A 26,170-nucleotide genomic window follows, 5' to 3' on the forward strand; every position below is an offset into this window, starting at 1 on the left:
AGCAACAGCACACTACATAGCCCGAGGTCTCCCAGGCCAGCATATGGAACTCAGGGAGTAACTAAGCCCCGGGTCGCCGAGGGTATTCCCTCTTGCTTAATTGTGCTGTGAAAAGTCAGTCTTCCTCCACCTGTTCAGGGACTACTGAGAACTTCCCATGAGGTGGCTTCTCCTCACTTAATAAACAGGCTCTTTCCGGGGCACTCACAGTATTGACCACAGTTGTAAGATGACAATTGCCGCTGACGAGACCTCATCCCCCAAAGCCCACCGATCTGAAATGACTGCAGAATTCACGGCACGGTGCTGCCTTGGTTGTGTGGCATCGGTAGCACAATCCCTTCCTTAACTGCACGCCTGTGTGACTTACATGAGACATTCACGCTGTCACTGTACAAACATAGCTCTGCTGCCCAAGTAACAGACCACCACAGCATGCCTCTGATAGAAGGTCAGAGACAGCACCAGCCTTGCGTGGAAACCAGTGTGCATGAAGCCTCAGTCTGTGTCAGTTAGACATGACAAGTGCCTTGAGCAGCTGTAGTGGTTAAACACACTCGATGTCTTTGATATATGGAAACCACCTCACGTCACTTTAATAGAGAAATTAAACTAAGTAAAGATCGGGGAGTGATAATTTATGAATATGCAAAATTGCAAATAAATACATGGAAAATATCTGTCTAGCTTGTAGTTAAAGAAATGCAAATCAATACAACACATGATCCTAGTGCAGCCTTAAACAGAAGAGGAAATACAGCCAACCCTGCATATGGAGGAGTAAGTTGACGCTGACTTTCACAGGAAAAAACTGCCCCAAAAAGACAAAAAAACCTTTAAAGGGAGGTCTATATTTTGGTCACAGACCTTTACTTCCTAGCATGTAACTTACAGAAAGAATTTTAATGGGCATACAAAAATGTATAAATGGAATCACATCATTTCTACCCATCAAAATTGGGAACATTGAAACACTGGCCCATGTTAAATAAATTATAGTTAGCACACTCAAGGAGAACTGTATATAATGTCAACAAAGGCAAAATATTATACAGCAATCACTGTGTGCCGGGCTATATTTTAAGCAAATTCGTAAGTGTGTATACTCATGTACTCGTTACACTAATCCTCTGGAGTAGTATTGTTGTCTTTATTTCACAGGGAAATGGGGGTAATGCAGAGAAGTTAAAGAACGAGCACAAGGCAAAGAAAGTGGTGGTGAGCCAGGACTCGCTCAGACTCAAGAATTCTGACTCAGCGATGCGTGCTCCTGACCGCTGTGATCTCAGCCATGGAAGGAGACCTAGTCACATGTCGCCGGACTGTTGGCCATTTGATGGGTTCCTATTTCTACCACCCTTCTCCACCCTGATCCCTTCCAAACTCCAACCCTGAGTAGGAGAGAAAGAAGGCTGGAGTGGGAAGTGGGCACCAATAGTGTTAGATTACTTCCTTCTGGTTAGGGGCATGAGCTCCTTGGGGTAAGTCTGATCGTCACCATTAGGATATGCAATTCCTTCTTATCTCTATGCACAACCACTTAACATACCGAAACTACAGCAACCAACCACCAACCAGCCATCCAGCCTCTTCTATCAGGGCTCTGACGTTTATAGATCTTCTGAAAAGTCCCCAGATTCCCAAACAGCATACATCTGTGAAAATTATCTGCAGCTGGCAAACCATACCCCTGCCAGAGCAGGAGGCAGATCCGAGTCAGCTGCTGGGGACAGTCTGAAGCAGCCATGTCCTACACCTGGATTAAAGCAAAAGCACACGTCTGTAAAATAAATGCTCACTACAGTTACATGTCAAAATCTCAGGGTTTTAGGGGAGATGACTCAATGAGTAAACTGCCCGAGGACAAGAATATGAGTTCAAATCCCCAGCCCGCACATACATGGGTGCATGAGTCTAACCCCGGTGCTTGGGTGTGGGGAGACAGGTGGATCTCCAGGCTTGATAGCCAGACAATCAAGTAAATGTGAGTCCCAGGTTCAGGAAGAGATACTGTCTGAGAAAACGAGATGGGAAGCGATTGAGAAAGACACCAGACATGAACAGTCGGGCTCCACACAAGCATGCACACGCACATACAGACTAGTTAAAACATTTTAAAACTTCAAAACATAACCGTATAATACTTTAAAGCTACCAAACTATGCTTCACAGATATTGAAATATTTATCATAACATAGACAAGTAAATATGCATATATATTACATGTTAATTATAATTATAACATATATAATTATTAGTGTAATTAATATATGTAATTGTATATAATTTATCTATATCATCTTTAAATATATATTATAATGTATAAATGTTACATATTACTCCATTACATATAATGTAATACATAATATAGCATATTACATATCAATTATTATTAATATGCTATGTCAACACATTAGTATGTCAAAATATTAATATATTAATTTTATAATATTAACACAAATTAATATATCAATATATAAATATATTACATATTGTATGCATTAGATAATATATTATACAAAATATTGTATATAATTATATATTATATAATTAATTATATATATTTATATATACATATATACATACATGTATATAATAGAATATATGGCATTTATGTGTTATATATTATATACAATATGTTGGAGTGGAAACTTTTAGTCCTTTGGAAAGTCAGTCATGTCAAATGATGTTTTGCTGGGGCACACAGGTGAAAGGATGTTTTTTTGAAGCAGACACAGGTGAAAGGGTGTTTGGACATAGCAGACACGTGAAAGCGGGCTTGATGAAGGAGTCTAACTATGACCAGGCAGACAGTGGGAGATGAGCATTGAGCATTGGTTTGGTTTGCTCTTCCTCACTACTTTTTGTTAATGACGTGCATGTATTGGTTCACCTTTTACAGCACGGTTGAGCTCAGCTGTGGTAACGCAGACATTGAGAGAAACTCGACAAAGAACTGCTTGTGAGGTTTCTCAGACAGCTGGCTGCTTCAGAAACCTCACCTCAGGCTGGTTGGCAAGCATTGTAGTTTCTTCAGGACTGAATTACAGCTGCTGGTTCCTGCCTGGTGTCTGCCTGTCCAGAGGACTGGTCTGAAGCTGCTGAGTTGTATTTGGTGTTTGCTATAGGACTGAACTGCTGCCAAAGAGGATTGAGCTCACCTCCAGGGAACTACTGCTTAACAGGTTCACTTCACCTACATCTTAATAACTTTTCTCTTCACTACCTCTGCTGGGTGGTGGGCTAGAGGAGAGGGTGGATGCTTATTAAAGTAGGCTGCAAAAATTCATGCCTGCAATATGTATATATTATACATAACATTCACAGGCATGCTAGAATAGTGACATTTGTTATATGGGTGCAGGAACTAATGGACTTTTGTATCACCTCCTCTATTTTTCCAATTTCATCTTTTACAGCTAACATGTATTATACTTATCATAACAAGTGCAAGAATGCTTTCACTATCCCCCACATGTTCCCAATAGCTCACTGCCTTCAGCCTAGAACTTAGAAGACAAGAATTCTCAGCCTGACCATTGGAGGACAAACTGAAGAACTTAGTAGGAGCCTCGGCTCTTATCTAAGACACAGGGTTTTCTTCTTTCTGAAGAGAAAGAATACAGATGGGAACACACAGTATTTTATAAATAAGCACCTCTCACATCAATGAAAGATTTTTTATTATTTCAACATCTGTGATTTCAATGTGCACACCACGTGTCTAGATAAGGCACCTGCATTTCCTCACTTCACCCCTAGGTCATCTGAGTTTAAAGTCTGCAGACATTTAAACTCCACAGACAAAAATCTCTGCTTGGTAAAGATAAGGCCACTTATTTGAGGGACAAACAACCCACACGGGTGTCTTAGGGTTTTTGCCTCCCTGTTACTAATTGACTCAGAAGTTCCTCCATGGCCATGCACAGCTGGATCAACCTTCACGTTAAAACTGCTCCGGGAGAGCAAAGCAAAAGACAAACAAAACAACAACAACAAAACCCCTCAAACCAGAAAAACAAAAATAAAAGCAAACCAACAACAAACCCCCTCGAAACCAGAAAAACAAAAACAAAAAACAAGAAAAAAACCAACCCAACAACAACATCACCCCCAAAACCAGAAAACCAAAACCAAACCAAAACAAAACAAAGAAACAACAACAAAAAAAAAAAAACCCCAGAAACATCAACACCAACAACAACAAAAAGGATGGGACAGAAACGGAAGCAGTTCCTCCTCACGGACTCTTCCCATACCATAAAGAAAAAGAACAGTTGCCAAGCATCAGCAGGACAGACAAACTGACTATATACATGTATGTGTGCGTATGTGTGTATTTCCTATGTTTGATGAAGATGAGAACTGTGCATCCCCCAAGGCTCCACCCAGAGCCCACCGTCCATAAGAAGCAGACGCTCATCAGGACCACAGCCATGGGACAGCTCAGCAACTTCACTACCTGGCATTTAGTGGCCCTGTCTCCAAACAGACAGACAGACAGACAGACATGTAAAGGAATCTGCGTGAATGCCTAAGTATTCCATTTATTTACTTTATTGCTACAATTTCTGGTGGTCAGCCAGTTTTCTCCCTTTCTCACCAGCACAGCGCAGGACACGCACACAGCCAATCTCTCCTTTCTTTTTCTTATTTCCAAAGCTCAATCCTCCCGACAACAGGTTTTGATACAGGAAATGAAAAGCCACTGCTAAAAGCGCTTTATCTGATCTCCTGTTCACGCAGAGGTACATTGGTTTATTTCAGAGTCTACCTTAATTCACTGGGAAGATGTCCAAAAAAGATGCCAGAGGAGGCAAAGGCAGAAAGACGTGGTGCTCAAACCTGGGCAGAAATAAAAAGTCAGAAGGAGCACATCTACAGACCTTAGGGAGTACCAGAAGACCGTTCATGGCCCATAGCTGCTGGGGGTGATGACCTTTGACCCAGGCTAGTTGTGACAAGGATTGAAGACCCCTTCGCAGAGGTCTGAGGGGCTCAAAGATAAAATCAGAATGAGAACTACTTCCTGAAAACTGTCATCCTACCTGACCTGTGAGTTCAGAGTGGCCGTTTGCTGCCTTAGAAGGCCCAAGGAAGCGAGAGGAGTTCTTCCTCCAGCCTGCATTTAGTTCTTCATGGCGGATGCCTGAGTGATTCTCACCATGAGATGGACACCACATACCAGGTCTCTCAAGATCTCCCAGAGCATGCTGAAACCTCAATAAACCAAAGCTAGAGGCAGCTTGCAGATTTTTGGAGCAAAGACTTAGAGAAGAGAAGGCGAAATCGTGAGCCAGGGGCAGGAGGGCGTGATGGGGAGGAGCCTGAAAAATCCAGAAAAACACCTGGGAGACCCAGAGAGTATAAAGCCATCCAACCTCAATGACCCCCGAAAAGAAACTCTCTGACTCCCCTCATCCTTGCATGTGGAGGACAAAATGGAGGAGAGGCAGAAGATAGTGACGACTCAGCAAACTGCGTGCTCCAGCCACACTCACACCACAAGCAAAGAAGCAAGAGAGCATCCTCCCCTCCCAAGTAGTCTCACCTCACACAAGGGAGTTGCACTGGTCAATCCCTCTTGTTTCAGTCTTATCCTCACATCACACAGTAAAGTGCATTTAAAATGTAGCAGATGTGCGGCTTGGTCTTCGTGTGGGTCCTGAACAACTGGAGCAGGGGCTGTCCCAGAAGCTGTTGGCTGTCCGTGGGATGTGTTCTTCTAGCTGGGCTGCCTTGTCTGGCCTCCGTGGAAGAGGAAGTGCCTAGCCTTGCACAGACTTGAAAGGCGGGGTGGGGGTGAGGGTGGGGGGGATACCTAGTGGGCCTCACCCACTCAGGGGAGGGGAGGATTGTGGGAGGGGGTGACCAGGAGGAAGGCAGTGAGCATGATATAAAGGGAATAAGTAAAAAATTAAATTAAAGAAGTTACTTCCCAGTGCGGTCCATGGGTGTTCTTCAGCCATTACCATTCCCCCCTTTAAAAAAAAGATTTATGTGATGTGCTTACTTACTATGTCTAAGTGTGTGTGCCTGCATGAGCTTATATGTACCATGTGGCCAGACTGGGGGGTCAGATGCCCTGGGATTCAAGTGGTTCTGAGCTGCTGGATGTGGTTGTGGAAGAGCAGTTAAGATTCTTTAACACTGAGCCATCTCCCTCCCCAACCATTAGCTGCTCCCATTTTAAGATAATATTTCTATAATTTAAATGGCGGAGGTATCTTTTAGAGCATTCAGGTTTGGGGGTAGAAGTTTCCTCTGCTCGGAGCCATTTGAAGCTCTTCTGCACCTTTCTGACACGGTTCCCATAGAGCTGACAGCCACCTTGCCCCTACCCCAGCTTGTGTCTGTGTTCTTGACGAAACACTTGTTTCAAGAGGAAAGCTTGTCACAAACTGAAACTCTGAATGGCAACATAATCCTGTTAAAGTCAAGGTTGTGGATCCGGAGTTTGGAACAGGAGGAAGAGAGAGAAGAGGAAGAAGAAGGCGATGAATCCGAACGCTTGAGGAATGTCCTGAAGTGTAAGGTGTGACAGTGGTGAGCTGTGCAGAGGTAGCAATCTGCTCTGTCTCGGGAGAGACATTTAAGAGCTTTTAAGGTGCATTAAGTCAGGCTGGAGCTGGAAGAGCGGGAAAAAGAGAATGCACTCTTTGTTCCTTTGCTGCCCTGGTCCCATCTTAAAAAAAAAAAAAAAAAAAAAAAAAGAAGGCAGCGGTGGCTCCTGAGCTCCAGGACTCTGCTTGTATCTGTAAATGGGAAAAATAATCCAAGCATCTGGTCAGATTTTGGCTGGCCTCAAAGGGCTGAAATCAAATGCTGCAGACTCTCTGAGCTCCTACACTTGGGATCTCAATGTATTTTCCCTTGTAGTCATTTACAGACTCATTATAAGAAGAATATGGCAAAGCGAGGGGAATCACTACATGTATTAAGATAATAATAAACCAACTTTAAAATAACTAAAAATGTATTTAATTCTGTTTAAAAACTGAGGGAGAATTTAAGAAGAATGAATTTATTCTTACAAAGAGCCGGAAGAAGTAGGTATTTGTTTTAATTAAACAGATAAGAACCTTAGTCCTCCACGGGACTTGAAAAACACATAGAATTTGGTTCAGAGGGAGGATATTTAGGAAACTCAAGCTCCTTCAGCTTGAAGGAAGCAATGGCTGCAGGCGCTCTGAGAAAGGAGCCTGCTTGTCCCACACAGAGATGGCAACCGAGGGAGTGACAGTGTGGCCTTGTTAGGTGGAGTGGTCACTTCTGCAAGCTCAAAAGAAAAGTCACGAGTCTTCAGAAGAGACACAGAAGGATGCTCAATACGGATGGGGAGAAGCTCAATGTTTGCGGGTGTTCAAGCCCCTGGGTTTGGGTCCCCAGCATTGAAAAGATGGAGAAAGGAGAGAGGAAATAGGAAGGGAAGAAAAGGGAGAGAGGGAGGGAGGGAAGAGAGAGAGAGAGAGACGAAGGGAGGGAGGGGGAGGGAGGGAGGGAGAGAAAGAGAGGAAGGGAGGGAGAGAGGGAGGGAAGGAGGGGGGAGGGAGGGAGAGATGAGAGTGGAGAAAAGAAAGATGACCAAAACTTGAGCTAGAACAATTTAAGGACTGCTTTAGGATACGGGGAGTCCATGTCGCCAGGGTTAGTGGGTAGCTCTGGGGCAGGCCTATGTGGGTTGGATTCCAACACTGCCTGTGTAGTTTTGGGGGCTTAGGTGTCTCCGGTGCCTCGTGGGCTTCAGGTTCAACATTAGTAGAATAGAGATGCTGACAGAAGCGAGAGGGAAAGCTCGGTAGGGATTCAGTGTGACAGTTCATCACATGGTGGGTAAGGGACATGAGGGCAGTGTCCCTTAACTAGACAACAGCTCTACAAAATAAAAGATAATGAGGAGAAGGAGGAGAAAGCCGTGGCTCAAAGGTCAGCAGCTGCTCTGAGTCGGATTCAACCTTGTCTGTGTCTGAATTCAGGGCTTTCTGCCGTAATGGATCACGGGAGATCAGCCCACTACCAGAGGGAATTGAGTTGGTTTTATCTCCTTTCACTTCGATGGCTGTAGGCGACGACAGGGTCATAAAGCAATGGTCAAGAGGTTGAGAGCTGCCTTGTTCAAAGGACTCTTAAAGCATAATACAGCATTCTAGCCCATTAACCCTGAAGACAGTCAGTGCGAACCATAGCTTGACATCTCCTGTGGCCTTGAAGACACATTTGACCTCACAGGAGTGCTCAGGCCTCGAACTGACACTGGCACTATTATATGCCCACCTTACTGGATGTTTGTGCAACTGATAAGTGGAGGAAGAAAGGAAGGAAGGGAAGGGGAGGGAAGGGGGGAAGGGAAGGGAGAGAAAAGGAAGGGAGAGGAGGGGAGAGGAAGGGAGGGGAGAGGGAGGAGGAGAGAGGGAGGGGAAGGAGGGAAGGAAGGAAGGAAGGAAGGAAGGAAGAAGGGAGGGAGGGAAGGAAGACATCCCTTCACTAAGGTGAAAGCGAACTTTCTTTTGCAGAGCTTGCTCCCCACTCAGCAGTTTAAGCTGCACACTCCCTGCCCTATCCCCTTACAAGATACAAGGACTACACTAGAGCCGTGTGAGGCCCAATTCATTCTTCAAGGTGGAGAAATCTAACATGCTAGCCACAGTCTTCATATTATATATGTATCGGAATCTATCTCACAGAATGCACTTCGAATGTTAACCCAGTCATGTCCAGTCTGCTATTAATTCCACTAATTAGACAATGGTGGAAATGTCAGGACAAGGGGCAGGTGTTCTCCAGAGCAGAGCCACCTTGCGGAGTAAAGCTACTTCACAGTGTATGCTGGGGTGACACAAGGCTCCAAGTTACAGTTGCACTGAACAGTAGTCATGGCCGTGTGCTGGGCTAACCCTTCGAACTGTGACTAATGTACAGAAAGACTGACTTTCTGGTTTTATTTCATCTTCATTAATTTACATATACAGTCACACGTGACACAAAGCATTAGTGCAGAAGGACAGCATTTACCATAGGACATGTCATCGACCCTGATGATAAGGGCAGTTACAACAGGCGGCTCACTGAGTTCACTCGTTCAGCGATCCTCTGTGGTAAAGCTCTGCCTGTCTTTCTGTTGAATAAACTGAGACACCATTGTTAATAGCACAAAATTAAAATTCAAACCCAAGTCTGCCTAGAACTCAGACCAGAGCTCTACTGTTCCCACAGCACTGACTGTTCTCTTTCCCATCTCCTCTCCTCTCCCTTCCCTTCCCCTCCCCTCTCTTCACCTCTAACTACCCCCACCCTGTGCTTTTCTCGTTCCAATGGATAAGAAAACAAGATGCCTCTAAGACTTAAGAGTAAACTGTCTTTGAATTATCATTTTAAAATCTCCACTTAGTGCCAAGGTTGGCCTCCGAAGAAAGGAAAAATCTCCAATAGAGAATGCTTCCAGCTCCAATAACAAACGTCTCTGTGATTTAAAGAAGAGGTCTAGGTTCAAGGGGTGAACTGGAATTCAATTATATTTATGATTTGAAGACTCTGCCCACTTGAGGACAAGCTACTATTTTTACATGTACTTAAGATTTATTCCTGCCTGTCTCTGAGACTATTTGAGCAGCTTATAGATCACAATTAGTAAGGCATGTAAGGATCATAATATGCAGACATTTCTTGGGGGGAGGAAAACAGATGAGATGAAGCTTTGAAACTACCCAGCTCTGAGACAGACCACAGAGTCCCAGCTAAGAAAACATGGTAGTAACTTGTTAGCTAATGACTCACAGCATCGGGCTTTAGGCCATGCAGAGAATCTGTTCATTTTTTGACAAATAATCAAGCTGAGGGTTAGAGAGATGGGTGAGTAGATCAGAAATGGATCAACTGCACAAGGACCTGAGTTCAGATCCCAGTACCTCTGGAAAGAGCTGACTCTGGCCCCATTGTATGAGCCCTGCAGAGACATGAGATCACTGGATTGCTGAATGCCTGTCTGCCTGGCCAGAAGGGTATAAGCTCCAAGATCGGGGAGAGTTCACCTCAAAGAATGAGGGCAAGGCGTGCCAGACAGGAACACCAATACTTCCTCCGGCCCCTACACAGTTACATACGTACACATACACCATACATAAATTAATAAAATTCAAACCAATATTAAGGTTTTACCAAAGATACCAAACATCTGACTCTTGTCTCTTTCCTCCTCCACAAAAGCAGACGACTCAGCAAAGGAGCCATTCTGTCAGGAGAGAAGCTGCACCAAGCTCTCCTCACAGTAGAGCTAACTCTGACGTGCTGCTCCGCTGGTGTCCTCTGAGCCGCTCTTGTATCTATGGCTGCCGTTGGCCCTTAGAAACTCTTTCTCTGGGCTCAGGTGCACATCCTCCTCCACTTACAGAACAGAAGAAAAGGAAATGAGCCAAGGGCCACTTAGCTGGATGAGAGAGCTATTTTATAGCAGAGTGGGAGATCTTATAAATAACTGCTCACTGCCGCCTACTTGAAAGTGAGCTGAATCTCTGTGTGTATAAGGTATGTGTGCATGTATTCACATGGTGTAGACACATAGGACATGCACATATATATGTATATATATATACATGTATAAGGGGTGTATGTATGATGTGAGGGGCATGCATGGTATATACATGGTGCATATGTGTGTTATGCATATATGGTATATGTATAGTGTGTTTGCATGTTTGTGTGTGGTACATGTGTGTATATGTTGTGTGTGAGGTGTATTGTGGGGTATACGTGATACATGTGTGTATAGAGTTTGTATATGGTAGTGTACATAGTTTATGTGTGTGGTATATATGTATGCAAGTACAGTATGCAAGTAAATGGTGCATGTGTATGTAGAGTATATATATGTACATATATATGCATGGTATATATGTATACTGTGTGTGCATGGTGCATGTATATGTAAGGCGTATATGTATGTGGTACATGAACATACATGGTTCATGTATATGGTATATGTGTGTATGTGTGTTTGTGTGTGCACACACAGGGTATATATGTACAGGGTGTGTGTGTGTGTGGTAAATCTCATTAAGTGTCTTGAATTTATTTGTGGGTTATGTTCCTTCACTGCCTCTTTTTATTATTTGGAGAATAAAAATAATTATGAAATCTGTACACACACATGTACACCTACATGTGAATACACATGCACATATGTGCTAATACTCATATGCATACACATTCATGTCCACACACACTCAAACACATATATTGCAGACATACACATGCATGTATATTGTACACAGCTGTAACTTTGGGGTTCCCATGGAAAATCCCACAGTTCTCTATCTCGCCAATATGCCTAGCTCACTCTATTGATTGGAAATATGTTCTCGCTTCTCCTTGTCATAAAGCTACAGTCGTTCTCCTCTCCTGACAATGGGAGGACCACTGGTCCTAAGCTCCCTGCTTGACCTCTGGGATAACGACCTCACTCAGTAGCACTATACCCAAAAGTCCAACAGGGAAAAGACGAAAAGAGTAAATAGCAGAGTGAACCTCACAATCCTTGAATAGTCTCAGCCAACCCAGCTATCAGAACAATAGAGGTCAGAGGTCAAGCATGCCACTCAGAATCCACACCAACCTAATGTTCTGTTGGTTCTGTTTTTAAAATGTGTATCTTCTAGAAAGTATCCTTTCTGTGACGTGCTTACTCTACACAGCCATGGAATGCTAAGTCATGGAAGACATTTCAAGAAAACTTGAAGTAAAGGAGAACCCAAAGGGCACAGAAAAAAACGAGTCAAAATGGCAGCAGCCTCAACAAGTACATCCTCCAGGATTTCCCACCTATAGGCAAGCTGACTTCCTGCTCCTTGGATTCTTGTTTTTATCAACAGCAAAGTAAACAAAATGAATGTCTCAGAAGCACTTCATAGAGTTATACACAGACTGTTGGGTTTTTGAAGATTTCACGGTTGGCAGCCTACGATAATTTTCTGAAGGAAATCATACATTTCCTCTGGTATTTTGAGACTGTGTACCTCAGATTTCAGTAATTACAGTTGCTGAATCCTGATGAAGAGTTGAGACTGTGGCTTTAGAATATCAGAAAATGAAACAGAAGACCCTTCCCACTGGGCTAGGCCCTTTTTATCTGGTGTATTTGGGCCTAAAGAAAATTACGAATTCTATTCACTGATTTCCTCCCGCTGCCTCCACACCAGACCTGTGCACCATGGTAGCCTCCCAGTGACAGCTCTGCCAGCATTGGCTTTTCTCTCTCAGGCTGCTTCACCCCCTCAGTCTTTTCACTACGTTATCTCAGACCACAAGTAGGACTTGAAGTGGTCAAATCCATATCTAAACCAGGCACTTGACTTGACTTAGAGGCTCCATGTAGAGGGAGGTGTTGACTTGACTTAGAGGCTCCATGTAGAGGGAGCCTAATTGGTTCTTGATTGTGTCAATAAGACAGCAGAAGCCAATCGCTGTGCAAAAGGAAAAAGGTGGGACTTCTGGGTTCCAGGAGGAAGACAAGGGGATGAGAGGGAATGGCTGAGCAGGTGGAGGAGCAGAGGAAGCAGGAGACGAGTAGGTCTCGGGGCACTGTAGTTTGTAGCCTTTGCTGATGGGACTTTGCCCAGCCACTGAGTTATCTGACTAGTTTTAAAACGTTAAGGCTGTCTGGTGTTTTCCATCCGTGGCGACTCAGGTGGGCAGGAGAAAGGGCACAGAAGGGCAATTGTTGGCAGATTGGAGGCTCTAGCTGCGAGAGGTTGAGGGTGCTTGGGCAGAGCTCTCGAGAAGGCGCTAGAGTGCTTTTAAAATTACATGCAACAGCTCCATCAGTTCCCTCACCGGCTACCTGGTCCCACCTGGACTAAACCAAATGCCTCTTCTCTGGGTTTGTTTCTCCGCACTTGGTGTGGAACTGGATTTGATAAACTTCCCTTGCAAAGAACAGACAGCAAGCATTGTAGGATTCGTAGGCTATACAGTGCCTGTCAACTATCCCAAGGGTGCAGGGCAGGGATAGCCCAAAACCAGCCACAGAGAAGACAGGAACAGCCCAATATCTACATTCTAATAAAGTTCTAACCACTGAAACTTGAACTTTATATCACTCTTATGTGACATGAGCTTATCTTTCTTTTGATTTTTCCTAGCAAACATATGGTTGGAAAGGTGGTTCAGCAGTTAAGAGCACTTGTTGGTCTTACAGAGGACTCAGGTGCAGTTCCCAGCACCCACATGGAAACTAATAACTCCAGTTCCACTGAATCTGATTCCCTCTTCTGGCCTCCACAGGCACTGCACATACGTGCTATGTGCATACATGCAGCCAAAATGCCTACACATATAAAGTAAAATTAAATCATAAATCATATATACATATGTAAAATATATGCTAAAATATCTATATATGCATAGACACTCATCCATACTCATGGTTCTGAATCTTTTTAATTCAACAACCATATCAAACATATTTCATAAGATCTTAAACAATGTATATATATAAACATTTTGGTGCCATTACTCTTAAATAAGACAGTATAACTGATTACAGCATATTAAATGCTATACATAATGCAGAGATGACAAAGTGTATTGGAGGACAGTGTGCAAGTTCTATGTACATGTTGCAGTGCTTTATATGCTGTCTGCGGGAGGCCTTGAACCAGCGCCCTGGATGCCGAGAGGTGACAGTATATACCACCGTGGTGCAACAGTACTGTCCCTCTATTGCTTTGGAGATCTTGACAAATTCACACTTCCTATAGTCTACCAGATAAGATGGAGGAAGTATTACATTTCTCCAAGTACCGTTGCGATATACACAGGAACTTTTCCACATGTCTGGTGGAAAAGACTTTACAACCACTCTAGGATAGAGTCTGCCACTCGCTAAGGAAGATGAGGAGCTGATGATCATGCTGTGGGCCAGCAAACACGGCGCTTAGCCAGATAGCTTCTGAACTAGTTCTGCTCATTCAAAGAAGAACACAGCACCCCATGGTGTGGAATTCCATGATAGACAGCAAGTAGAAGAAAACCAAGCTAGAATCCACCCATGCCCTCACCTGTCTTAGGGCTCCTTTTATTCCCTAGCGAGCCTTCATGGAAGCACACTATGGTTAGAGCCCTGCCTTGCACAACTCTGTTGCTGTAGATCAAAGCTAAGATTTTAGATCCTGACACCAGGAACATGGGTTGCCATCGAACACCAGAGTGCAGAATGCTACATTCCTATGTCTTTTCAATGGGGTTCTTGTAATGAAGAACATATATCCTTGGAAGGTAACACAGGACTCCTAAGATGTCAGTTCAACAGACATATTTGAATGCCTTAACGATTCTTATGTTCTTTCAGATTAGATAATTCCATATTTTTAAAGGACCCAAAAGCATAAATAATATCATAGAAAATGTAGAAGGATTTAGCTGCATTTTCTTAAATGTTGAAAGAGAATGCATGCTCTAAGTATTTTAGTAAGAGAGCCTAGTGCTCTAGGGAGATGAAAGGGTGATTGCTACACAAGTGTTAAGATTCTGAGGTCAGCATCACATATAAAAGGAAGGGCAGGCACACACATGCCCACACACATGCACATACACTCACAAACACACATGCACACACAAACACACATATGCACACACACATGCATACACAGGCATGCACACACAAACACACACATGCACACACAGGCATGCACACACACAGGCATACCCACTCATGCACATACACACAAACACACACACATGCACATATGTACACACACATACACATGCACACACAAACACACACATGCACACACAGCCCTAGTGGTGGGGGGAAGGAGGGCAGAGACAAGATCCCTAAGATCTGCTGGTCACTCAGTGGAGTCTGTCTCAAAGGTGTAAAGACTGAAAAACAGGACACACAGTTTCTCCTCAGGACTCTGAGGGCACATTGGCACATACACTTGCAGGCGGTTGCTTGCGCGTGCACTCTCTGGCACAGTGGGCAGACAATAGAAATTACATTTGTCTGCTATGTCTTTGAGGAACTTGAGCAGTAAGCAGTAGTAAGTTAGAACTCTTAGGCTGTCCCTTGAAATAGACCTTAATCTTAAGGAAATCCCCTCTCTTCCCTGAGTGCCACCCTCATATTTATGAGGGGGGTGGGGAGATAACAGATGTCTCCTCCATGTCTGTTACAAAGTTGGGTACACCTACATTTCACATTTTAAAAATGCAGTAAATGTGCCTGTGAAAGAATCTATATGTGACTGAGGAAATGAGGGGCAAACACTCCCCACCCACGTTCTCCATGAAGCTGGTCAGTCGTACTGAGTAGTCTGGGCTCTCCCGTGGACGAGAGACTTCTGTCTCCAGCCCAAGCTCTTTGGGCTCAGGGAAAAAAAGGTCCTGAACTATGTCTCTTCTTGTCTCCTCTCTCTTCCCCCCTCTCCAATCCCCCTCTTTCTACTCTCTTCCCCTCCCCTCCCCTTCTCAGAGATGGTCTCAGTCCCACCTAAGGTCTGTTCCTCTGTCCTGCCCTGTGGCTTCGGGGGCTCTAAAACTCTGGTGACAGAAGGCTGTCACTGTGCACCAGCCATGCTCAGGTAGCAGATGGGACATAAGATACGTGTGAGATAAGTGTGGTTCCCAGGAGCAGCACTTGGTGTGGCTTCTTCAACAGTAAGACAGGACTTACACTGTTGGCTTCTCATGCTTGGAAACACCACCGCAAGAAACTAACCTTCATAAGGAACCCTGAAACCTGAAGGATTAAAAGCTGGGTTTAAACACCGCCTGCCTCCAGGCAGGATATGGACGTTTCCCTGGCCACAGTTGGGTGAGGGTTCCTGGGTAAGCTTGTGTCTGTGTGCTTCCACAGTAATCCGTGTCTCTCCTGTGATGCAAGGCAAGACATACCTTAGTTCTCTGTTTTAAGAGTCTATTCTTACAGATGGCAAGATGACTATGTTCCCCCATTCATTTGATGAATGTAGTAAGAATGTGGGCTTTACTCAATACTGGGACTATAATGGGACAATAAAGAAACAAGGCTTTGTCCCTGGACACAGTGGAGGAGAGGGACATCCATCAAATGAATACAAAATCGTGTCTGTGAGCAGCTGCATAGGTGCCCTGGGAAGTCCTCTCAGCACCGGGCTGAAGTGAGCAGCTGCAGTTATCCAGGGTTCTCTAGAAGAGAAGCAGCCACAAAATGGTTCTCAGGGGCAAAGACGTTTTCTATCTCCATGGTGGGGACACAGAAGCATAGGGTGTTGGGGCTGAGGAAGAAGTGTTGCACAGTCTTGCTCAGAGTTAGCCCTCCCAACCTACTAACTGGGACTAAACTGTTGAAAGAGTGAGCAGTAATCTGAGGCAAGTAAGAAAAGAGAAAGAAAGAATGGTCTGTGTCAAGTCTAGTAAGAAAGGAGAAAGGATGCTCTACATGAACTCTAGGGCCCCAAGTCTCAGAGGACGGAAGAATCCCTTCTCCAAAGCACGGAGGAAAACAAAAACAAAACACAACCTGTCGGAAGAGCCTTTGAAGCTGGTCTGTGTTGCTGGCGCCAACTTCTCCTTCCAAAGCAAACGCAGCAAAGCCAGAACTGGTGTGACCAGCTGCCGTCCCAGCGTCTGGAAGGTGGAAGTAGTGTCCTGCATAGTGAGTTCAGGGCCAGCCTGGGCTACAAAAAGAATAGCATAATATTCTTTGTACCATCATGAAGTAGTTTATGTGACACTTGGCCAATCTAGGCTTCAAGGACCTTCTGCATTCTGTTAAGCCAACTCCAGCCACCATTTTTAAAAGGAGAAACAAAATAGGAACCCCATGGTGCTCTGGAGAAGAGCGCTCTACAGAACCTTGACTATTTTGTTAATTCTACCTAAACCACAGAAAACGAAAGGGAAAGGTTAGCTTTAGGAGTTTTGATGTTTGTTTTTCCTCTAAAACTTAACATCCCACAGTCACAGATGTGTAGAAATGTCTTTGTTTGGTGTAAATCTCTTCTACCTCGAAGGATCATCAGTAGGTTAGGATTACTGGGCAGCCTTTTCCTTGCCAGCTGAGCAAAAGGAAAGGGGCTATCTCACAGACTTAAGGGGGAGAAGAGCTGAGGGCAGAGGTGCAACTCTGGTTCTGGAGGGCACAGAAGTTGAGGCCAGCTTGAGCTATAAAGAGAACCATGTTTCCAAAGCATCAAGGGCTTGAATAAGTGTTCTGCCAGCTCAGCGGTGTGTGCTGTGTGCAAGGCTCCAGGTCAGCTCAGCAGTGTGTGCTGTGTGTGCTTAGTGGTTTGTGCTGTGTGTGAGGCTCCGGGCTCAGCATCCACTATAGCAAAGGAATGAATGAACTGATAAGGATTAAGCAAACAGTAAGCGGAGGACACAAGGATCAGGGGTATGAGAGAAGGGAACAATTGCCAATCAAGTCTTGAGGAAAATGTTTGTTTTATGGTGGTCTGTTTTTTATTGTTTTGTTTTGTTTGAGTGGGAAAACTATTGGGTATGTGATGTTCTCCCACCATACCCCTAACCCCATTCAGAACTGTTCAGTGAATTTCATGGAGGAAATGCAAAGAAAATACTAAGTCCAGCTTTAGGGTTGGCACAGAGACAAGGCTCTGCATTGGGAAGAGGAGAAACATGGGTGAGCCTCAGCAGAGACGGGCAGGGAGTAGCTAGTGACTAACAGATAGTGCTAACCGAACTCGCCCCTGCTTGCCATCCGCAGACCCTGCCAGGCTCTTCTCTCTGCTTTAGACAGGACACTTCTGACAGCTGCCTCTCAGCACTCGCATGGAGATTGCTCTAAAGCCACCTTCAGCCCAGTGGCATTACCAATGGTCAAACCACGTACAGAATATGTCCAGCTCATCTGTCTGGCTCCTGCATCTCTTCCTTAATTGTTTCCAAACTCAAGCAGGAAAGGGAAGCTATTTATAGACTCGCTCTGCTGTGTCTTCAACATCTGTAAGAACGCCGAGGGAGCTCTGTGGGAACACGCAGCGGATGGCTATGCACACATTGTCTGCCATGCACTTGACAATAGCTTACCACTCTCCTCCTAGAAACTCACACCACTCACATTCTCAAAACCCAGCCTTTATTTAAAATGTATATTTGATGTTTCTACCTTGTAGGATTTTTAATATACTTTTTATATTTATCATGTGTGAGTGTAGAGAGGGTGTGCCCTCCATGGTGCACACATAGAGTTCAGAGAACAGCTTTGTCCGTTCGTTCAATTCTCTCCCATGTGGGTCCTCATGATTAACCTAGGGTCATCGGTCTTGGCCATAAATCTCTTTACCCATTGAGCCATCTTGCTAGCCAAACATGATAGGCTTTAAATGTAAGTCAGTGTGCATCCAAAATTTGTAGGTTTTTCTCTGTGTCACCAAAACCATTCTATCATTCTGACTCACTATCCTTCTTGGCTCTGATTTCTGTGAAGTCTTTTGGCTCTGTACCACACCCTCTGTCTGTCTGTCTGTCTGTCTGTCTGTCTGTCTGTCTGTCTCCTTCCTTCTCTCTGTCTCTGTCTCTGTCTCTTTTTTTCCCTCTCTACCTCCCTCTCTGCTTTGTTTCTCTCCGTTTCTCTCTCTCACTCTCCTTTCTCTCTCTCCTCTCTCTCTCTCTCTCTCTCTCACTCTCCTCTCTCTCTCTCACTCTCCTCTCTCTCTCTCTCACTCTCCTCTCTCTCTCACTCTCCTCTCTCTCTCTCACTCTCCTCTCTCTCTCTCCTCTCTCTCTCTCACTCTCCTCTCTCTCTCTCACTCTCCTCTCTCTCTCTCTCACTCTCCTCTCTCTCTCACTCTCCTCTCTCTCTCTCACTCTCCTCTCTCTCTCCTCTCTCTCTCTCTCTCCTCTCTCTCTCACTCTCCTCTCTCTCTCTCACTCTCCTCTCTCTCTCACTCTCCTCTCTCTCTCTCCTCTCTCTCTCTCACTCTCCCCCCCCCCCCCTCTCTCTCTCTCTCTCTCTCTCTCTCTCTGATTACCCTAACATTCATCACTTGACTTTCCCTCTCTCACATTCCCCCTCAGCAGGAAGCATAAAGGGGAAGTTTTGAAAGACTGATGACCTACTTACAGGCAGGACAGTTTGGTAGCATGAAGCCTTGAACACTAAGCCCTTAAAAGCTGAGCTTTTAGTACAATAAAGCACTCACTGGAGAACAGGTAGGCAGAGAGTCTAGGTTACGACCAACTGGGAGTTCATCATTGTGCATAAGTATTCAACAAACATTGGTTGGTTCATTTCAAAATGCATGCAGGGTTCAAAGTAAGATGACCCAGTCAAACAACTTCAATGTTAGGGTCTCTATTACAGGCGACAAGCTCTCCTCCCACAAAGGGGATAAAGAATGAGGCCACAGACAAAATGTTTCAATGACAAGAAAAGTGAGCAAGGCACCAGTCCAACATAACAGAGGCTCCTGCTCAGTCTGGATGTGCCCAACACCCAGGTCATGTGAATATATTTGCTTTTTAATTTTTTAAAAGATGTATTATTTATAAGATTTTTTATATTTGTTATTTTTAAGGATTTATTATTTATGCGTGTATGTGTGTGTGCATGTGCACATGTGTGTATGCACGTGTGCATGTGTGCACATGCGTGCATGTGTTTAGGGAAGCCCCTGGAAGGCAGAAGAAGTGAGATCCCTGGAGGTGGAATTGCAGATAGATCCCAGACAGTAGAATTGTGAGCTAACTGATGTGGGTGCTGGGAACTAAACTCAGGTCCTCTGGAAGAGTAGCCAGTGATGTTAACGACTGAACTATCCTTCTAATCCCCAAAGTTTCCTTTCTTGTTTCATTTGGTTTGTTGTCATTGTTGTTGTGGTTTTTAAAAACATAATAATTCAGTGGCCCACAGAGCCACATACACACTCCGTCGCTCCACAGAACTCCCTCACTTCCTCCTGCCATAACATATCTGCCCTGCATTCTCCACACACTCAGACACCCATGCTGCCCTTATGGTGGGCAGAATAACAGCCTCAAAGATGTTCTTGCTTCTCTCCTCAGAATAGTGTGAATTGTTACCTCACCAGGAAAGGGCCAGGAAAGAGTTAACAACTTCAAACATTTCATGAGTCTAGAAACACAGGCAAGTGGTGTGAGGACTCTTACCGTTGAAGATGGGAGATGAGGTATCATGCCAAGGAATCCAGGCATCCCTCTTAGCTAGCAAAGCTACCCAAATGCATCATTCCTTATTGCTTTACAGAACAGCATGCATGAATCCTGCCAACACCTTGATATTAGTCCAGTGAGACCCATGGTGGTCTTCAGATCTAAGTCAGTTTCTTGTATTTAAGCTATCAAGTCTGTGGTAATTTCCCAGTTTGTATTTCCTCCACCCCAGTGTTCTTCCCTACTATGAGCTGGTAAATGCTGGCCCCCATATGTCACTCAGCTACAGTCATTCCGTGAACACTTATCTGAAGCTGTATTCCAATCAGGTTATGCAGTCGCTCTAAAAGATGTGCTTCCAGGTCTCCGTGCAGCCTCCTTGAGTGGACATAGTGACTCTGTTACAAACAGACCCCACCATCTTCCCATAATACCCCATCCATGGCAGCCAAGACCATGCTTTTTTCTGTAAGTTCATGTTCTATCACATAACAAGACATTCCGTGGTCGTGAAAATGAATGCATGAGTGGACGTTTAACACAACAACTACAACTAACAAAGCCACCCATCTGCTAACCATTAGGTAAAGGGGAAAGCCCTCTTCTCCATGACAAGACCTGGGTGACCTTCCACAATCAGGTTGGGGGACATATGTGTCATCCCTTGAGCATTCTAGCTGTTTAGTGGGCTGTAGTACCCCAACTTCGTGCATGGGGCTTGTTTGGATGGCCCAGTCCTGAAGAGTACCAGGGGAGGCAGGTATGCAATGGGATAGACTAGTGTGGTCCTAAGAAGCCCGAGAACCACTGTTGTATGGCCTGGCTGATGCGGTCTCAGGTTCTGACCACCTGTGGCTTCTCTGGACAGTCTATGCAGACTTCACTTCCAAGCCCAGGTATTTCCGAGCATCACCCCAGGCCCTTCCTCTCTTCCCTAATCCCGGAGCCTCTCTGATGGAGCCGGATGCTCAGTTCCTCCTCAGCTGCCTCAGTGCGTGGTCCTTTCCTAGGAGTGATTCCCAGGAATTGTTGCCACACCTCTCCCTTGTCTGAAGCCTAGAGCTTGGTGATGAAAGCAGAGTGGCAGCAGCATCTGGGCCTGAGAAGCACGAGGCTGCCAGACAAGTGTGGGAAACCCAGCAGCCCGGAGAGCAGGCCTCTGGGATCGCATTACAGTGGCTCATCTGCACCGGGGCTTAACTCAATCAGAACAAAGCATTAACTCTTTTACCCAAAATAAAACATCATCTGTGGCTGACTGAATTGTTTCCAAAACCTGTCTCAAGCCTTGGCTGCATCGTCCCACTGGGAAGCGAAGCAGCTGATGGGCCTCATTTCCACCCTTCAGATTAGGGCATTTGTGGTAGAAAGACGCTCCATTGTGCCTTTCCATGGGTGAGAGACATACTGTTCACCCCGTCACCTCTGTCACACTTCCCCTCCCACTTATTTTTCCATATTCCCCAGTCTTGCAAACCTGGTATGATCCTAACATCCTACCTAAGCCCTCCTGAAACACAGTCCCTCTCTCTGAGGTGAAAGGTGGATGGGACACAGAGGCTCTGAGGGAACAGGGACTCTCTTGTGAACGACAGTGGCAGGTCAGATCTGCACAGTGGTCAAGGCAGGTGTAACAGGGTCCTCAGTGGGACCCACAAACATCCCTGCCAACAAACCTCCCAGGAGGTCAGAGAGCCAGTGTACAGTATCCCCCAGCAGGCCGAGGCCACCCACACTGTGGCCTACACACACCGAAAGCTGGTCCTGCAGGCAAGAAAGGTCCCGTTCCACTGCATTTCAAAGTGTCACCAACTATTTTTGCAGTTGCCTCTTGCCTGTGACTACGCTCCTGACACCAGCGGAGACAATGGTATCTCCCTTTCCGGTTAAATCCAAAATGGGACTTGCAGCATCACGGCCTCAGAGCTGGGTATGTCCCGGATCTTCGGAAAAAAATGAGAAATATGAAGTGTTGTTCCAGGTTTCCAGTTGTTCTGATTTCATGAAACTGAACTTTTGCAGTCATTTGAATAATATTTTAAATGTATTCAACACTCCATTCAAATTCTCTTCCCATGACTGTTTTCACTCCAGATCGGCTGCTGCAGACCTCCGTTGTCGGCAGAATTTCCAGGCATGCATAAATATAAGCACATACACAGCCACTTACCCGAGAGAAGTTTCACGTACACAGGGAAGTTATTTTTAGCTACGGAACCCAGTCAAAACTTTGTACGAAGCAAAATCAGCCAAGAATGAAATCGGTAGACCAAATGATAATTTTCATTTTATCTTCTATTTTTACATCCTTTCTAGACATTTCTACACACGAGTCGAAAGGAGCAAAAGCCTCACTGACGGTGGTCTCGACAGCAATGGGAAGAATGCCAGTAGCCGTGTTATTTGCTGACGCTTCTGTTCAATGTAAACCCATTACATAAATGGGCTCACATCTCCCTGGTTACACCTCTGCTCTTTAAAAATGTCAGAGTGGAAAAGAGAAGGAGAAAAATCGGCTGGGCATGGTGGTGGCTCTCACCTTCAATCCCAGTGCTCAACAAAAATTATTGGCCTTCTGAGACTTGGTCGCCTTTTCCCCTGATGTGGCCCTAACGACTATGATCACCCCCATAAGATGTGCTTGATGAAGCCCGTTGTTTAAAGGCTAGGGATGTAGCTAGCTCAGTGAGGGAACACTTAACTTCCTGGTATGAGTTCCTGGGTTGGATCCCCAGTACTGGGAGGACAAAAACCACTACACTTAAATGCTGTTATGGTTGTCCACCACAAGCTCATGTGTCTGAACAGTGGTCCCTGGCACGTCCCGGTGTTTTGGGAGGCTATGAAACCTTTAGGAGATGGGATCTGGCTGGTAGAGGTGGGTCACCGAAGGCAGGCCTTGGAGGGCTACAGACCAACTCTGTTTCCAGTCTCATCTCCACTTCTGGGTCCATAAAGATGAGAACAATATCCGCTGTAGCTGCCCATCGCCCAGGGACCAAGTCACACCAAGCCTTTCAGACCTTGATGGGTTGGTGGCCCCTGAAACCATGAGCCAAACCACACACTCCTTCCCTGAAGTCGCTTCTACCATACATTTTGGCTCTGGCAACCAGAACAGTAACTGGTGCGCACACCCTGGTGTGTAGCTGCCTGACCAGTGCGCTAAACGGTAGAGCTCACTTTGCCCAACAGTGCTTTGCAGCAGACAAGCCTAGGCAACCTCTCTGATCGCTCACCTGTTGCTTGGCCAGAGTTTAGCTGGTCTTGGTTGGGACCAGCCGGATGCAGGCAGCTGCCCGTTTTCTACAGTACCTGAAGCAGCCAAATTTCTTCACAGAAAAGGAGTACTCGGTGAGAAGCTGAGCCATGAGTGTCTCTCAAACCTACTTCCATGTCTGGCCACAGCAAGTCCTATGGCTGGCTCGGTAGCCCGGAGATAGGAGACTTCCGAGAAGAGGTGGCTCAGGGACCTATCTCCCACTGCGAGGCTTCTCCAGACCTCCAACAAAGTGCTCCCCACTTAAAAAGAAAGGAACCCTCATGGACCTCCAGAGCTGACCTCCAGAGTTTTATTTTAACTCAGTTAAACACACAGAAATACAAAACAACGTAGGCAAGCCTTGCGTTTGCTGTCTCAGCACTCTAAGAACAGCAGTACAAATTAAATTCAAAACTTCAAAGCTAATAAACCTCAAAACAACAGTAGCTGCACGCCACAGACTCTATTGTTTCCTTGAATCTAAATTGCTGTTCTCAGCTTGCATAAGGCATTGATTGATGAGGCCCAATGTGAATGCGCCAGGGGAAGACCTGCTTCCAAATTCTCTTCTTCAACAGAGACAGCACTCTGATGTCCCCTGGCCTGCATGCCACACAAGTGCACTCTTGTGTTAAGCATGTCTCTGGATCTTTCTCATTAGACTAGGACTGCGAATGAATCCCTACTTACTGCCTGGGTTTCAACAAGCGGGGGGAATGGAAGGATAAGCATTTATTGTATTAAGGGACATCCAAAATAAAGGGACACTTTTTAAAAGGTTATCATTTCACTGAAAATTCAGAATATTTAAAGTTCTCAATGAGACGTCTCAGAGAAAACGGACCCCTGTTTAAGGAATATTGAGACCAGAGCTATGGTTTGAATGCGGCCTTCACACAGTTGCCCTTCTGCCTCTGTGAGTTTGAGGCTAGCCTGATCTACAAAGGGAGTTCTAGGACACCCCAGGCTACACAGAGAAACCCTGTCTCAAAACAAAAACAAAAACAAAAGCAAAAAAAAAAAAGGACTTGAAGAGGAGAGCTCACTTCCTGCACCCTCTTCAAGCACTTGCAGTCAGTGGTAGGCCTTCCTGTCAGGGAGGGCACAGGGATGACCCAACCAACAGACTCCCAGGGATCTTAGGCTCCATACAGAATATCAGGAAGCAAAATGGTTGCTGCTGCTTCCTCTTGAAGTGAGTCCTGGAAAGACTCCCCTCAGGCCCTCAGAACCATCCCATCTTTGTCTGAGGCCACCCTGTGCAGTTCCTGCACTTCCCTCAACCTCAGGAAGAGCCCATGGCTGTCTTGGCACAAGTAGCCAGAGTTGCTTGTGGAGCCCCAACTGATAAATATTCCAGCACGAGTTTCTAAACATAAACAGCCTCAAACAAGGCAATGATTACAGGAACAAATGTAACTGTGTTTGCCTTTAGGTTCCCAAAACAGAAGTGATCTCATTCCCAAATGCTGCTTATGCTGCCTGTTCAGCTGCTGCAGCCCTGAGTTAACTCTTTATCTGCCATCCTGCAGCCCCCAGAATCTCCCCACTGCCAGGGATCAAGGTTTGGCCACAGAGGCTTGCCTTCAGATTCCTCAAACAGATAGGGGCAAAAGTTGATTCTCTCTAAAACCTCAGGGTCAAGCAGAAGTGTGAGCCTATGCAGGCTGCTCAGTAAACCTGTTCACTCTGGTACACGATGGACTTACCATTCTGCCCACGCAGAACTTACCAAAGTGCTTCTAGAACACAATGCGAACAATATCAATAGTAGTGCAAACGCTGGTATGCCACTCTGTCTGGGGCCATGTTCTGGGGACAAACAAGTGTTAGCTTACTAGATCCTCATGACGGCCCTTACTGTTTTCTGCCCACTTTCATATATAAGAAGGAATACAGAGACGCTAGGTAGCTTGCCCAGCTCCCTGAAAAGCAGGAGGAAAAAATTAAGACCCAGGAGACCCACCACCAGTTTCTACTTTTACCCAATCCTTGTCTTGCCTTCCACGTGACAAGAGCATGCCAGGCCAAGGTCACCAAGGCCCTGGAGAACAGAGTCGCTGCTTTTAACCCCCGAATCACCTTACGGAAGGGAGATGATCATCCAGACGGCTCTTAGGGCACACGGTTCCTTCTGTTCTTTCCTTTTTGCCGTGAAGATAAAAGCAGCGACAGACTGTATCTTAATTTACTTTTAGACAGAGACTCTCTGGCTAGACTGGAACTTGTTATTCACGGGCTGTTCTCAGATTCACAGATATTTACCTGCCTCTATCTTTATTACGTTTGATTTAGGGACGTGCATTGCCACACCCAGCTTCAATGTGTATTTTAAAGATATAGTGCCAGCACACCTCAGGTGCCCATGTAGACTTAGACCCACTAGCTAGAACTATTCACGAAGTTCACTCAGAAACCCAGAACGAAGCCCTTCCTCCGGCCGCAGCTGAGACGCTGCTGGAAGACTTCTTATATATAACATGAGAACTTTAATGAATTTATGCTTGATTCTAAAAATAGGGATAAAGTGTCCTCCGAGAAGAGAGTGGGCATGTGAGTTCCAGGGAGAAAGGGTCTCACAGCTGATACTACAGTGTCACTTAGATTGACATATATAGAGAGAGATGTATAGTTCACATTGAAACTGTAACCAATTAGCATAGAAATGGAGTCGAAAGCACTTTGCACAAATCAATGAATAAATGTAAGCTTAGTCTTAGGGAGCCTCAATTTAGCAAAGTTGGTCTACATGGGTTAAAAAAAAAAGGATAAAGACTTACTTAAAATTTTAGTTTTCTC

General features: G+C 45.2%; 1 protein-coding gene across 10 annotated transcripts in view; it reads right to left on the reverse strand.

The window, feature by feature from the left end:
• Nucleotides 1–26,170, reverse strand: part of Ncald (neurocalcin delta) — a 435,285-nt gene that overhangs the window by 323,526 nt on the left and 85,589 nt on the right. The gene's annotated exons all lie outside the window — the stretch shown is intronic.

This window comes from Rattus norvegicus, chromosome 7 (genome assembly GCF_021556685.1).
Source record: "Rattus norvegicus strain SHRSP/BbbUtx chromosome 7, alternate assembly SHRSP_T2T, whole genome shotgun sequence".
NCBI classification, from domain to species: domain Eukaryota; kingdom Metazoa; phylum Chordata; class Mammalia; order Rodentia; family Muridae; genus Rattus; species Rattus norvegicus.